A 2119-nucleotide genomic window follows, 5' to 3' on the forward strand; every position below is an offset into this window, starting at 1 on the left:
CCAAACGCAGATGAGTCCCACCCTTGTCTATTGCTTAGATCACCCAACTTTGACCTGAGCCTAAAACACTGCATACTGAAGACTTGTAACTTAGGACGTCCCATCTTCCTGGAAGACCACAGATTACTACAATTCCTTTCAAATCACATCATCTCTCTAGCTAAAACCACTCTGATAAATACAATATCCCCATCCTTGTTTTATTTTCAGTGTTGTCTGAGTAGCCCCTTTGGGCTGATGTTCCACACAAATATTCCATTAGGCTAGTTCTTAATCTGGCCATGTTTTTGTCTGACTTTCGAAGGGAAGAATCACAAGATATGAGTCAGTGATGGCTTAAGAGGGATCAGACATAGCCCCACCAAAAAATCAATAGCGCTCAGGAGATAGTATTGTTAAAGACTTTTAAGATTTCTTCTGTCTGGGTAGGCTCACCGTGATTTTCTTCCAACCCTCTATCTGTTTCCCATAGTAGTTATTTTCAAATTTTTCAAGGTTTATGTATGACCTTGAAAAAAACCAATTAAAAATCAGATCAGGAATTCAGTGGTTTCAGAGTGAGGCCCAGAGATAGCATTTTTAATAAGGATCTCCCCCTAGTAAGTGTTTACTCAGACACAGTACATATTAAGCTAACTTGGAAAACTAGGTATATTTATTTAAGATGAAGAAGTAAAAATAAGACACCTGAGAGAGATTTTTCATCTGCATCCTATTCCATCATGATGAAGTCTTCTAAGACAGGAATAAATAACTGATAACAAAAAGCAGGGCAAAGTTACACCTCTCTGGCAGTCCCAGATAATAAAATAATGAGAGATTTGGGGATGGGTAGGTGTGCTTAAAATTGATGCTTGGAGAAGCACCTGAGAGCCATATGCAGCGAGAATTACCTAAAAAAGAAGATTCATGAGGAGTTTTAGTCCAGCTTAGAAAATGAAAGAACCCCAATGCATTGAGTCCTTGGGAGAAACATACCAGAAAAGAAAATGGTGAAATATCAACTAAAATGGATTATGTTAAGATGGTTTTATTTCTCTTTCCAAGTCTGGTCACTTGGAAAACTTTGTCAAAAGAGATTGTTTAGAACATATAAAGAACTAAAAAAAAAAAAAATTAAACCCACTATGAAATAAAAGGGCCCATTAAAAATGGGCAAGTGAAATGAACAGACACTATGCATAAGTACAAGTGACCAACAAAAATGTGAAGAATGGCCAGCATCATTAGCCACTATAGAAATGTAAATTAAAATAACAAACAGTGAGATACCATCTCATCCCAGAAAGCATGGCTATCATCAAGAAATCAAATACTAGCAAATGCTGGAAAGGCTGTGGAAGAAAAGGACCCTTCTACATTGTTCTTGGGAGTGTCAACTAGTGCAAACACTATGGAACTCAACATACATATTCCTCAAAAAAACCTGAAAATAGAAGTCCCATTCAACCCAGTTATTTCCCCTTTGATTGTTCCTGAAAAAACTGAACACCTAATATTATAGTGACACATACATAGCCATATTTATAGAAGTGCAGTTTATAATCTTGGAAGTGGCCTGTATTTTTCTCAAAAGATGAATGGATAAAAATGTGGTATATATACACAATGAATTACTGCTCTGTCATAAAGAGAGATAAGTTGAGTCATTCATTTGTAAGAAAATTGATGTACTTTGAGACTGTAATGGTAAATGAAATAAATCAGGCATATAAGCCTAAATAGCACATGGCTCTTGGGTGCAAGAGATCTAAAAATATAAATAAGATGCAAAATAAAAGATAAATAAAAGGAAGTAGAGAAATTGCCCTCAAAGGGAAAGGAGATCAAGAGATGGAAGGAAGGTAGGAAAAGTGGTTGAAGAAAGTGAATTAGATGTTTTATGTACATGTGCCTACTGTACATAAGGAGTTCAAATGGCATGGACTGCAAATGTGTAACAAATAATGAAGGAGACCAAGAGATAGATGAAGGGATGAGGAGGGAAGGGAAAAGGGAAGAGAAGGAATTAAAATGTATCATATACCTGTTCTCCACAGGGAACGTAAACAAGGGTAACAGACACATGCTGATATTGCTTGGTAACAGACACTTAGCTGCAACCCAAGTTATATATATA

Source organism: Octodon degus, unplaced genomic scaffold (genome assembly GCF_000260255.1).
Source record: "Octodon degus isolate 3935 unplaced genomic scaffold, OctDeg1.0 scaffold00219, whole genome shotgun sequence".
NCBI lineage: Eukaryota > Metazoa > Chordata > Mammalia > Rodentia > Octodontidae > Octodon > Octodon degus.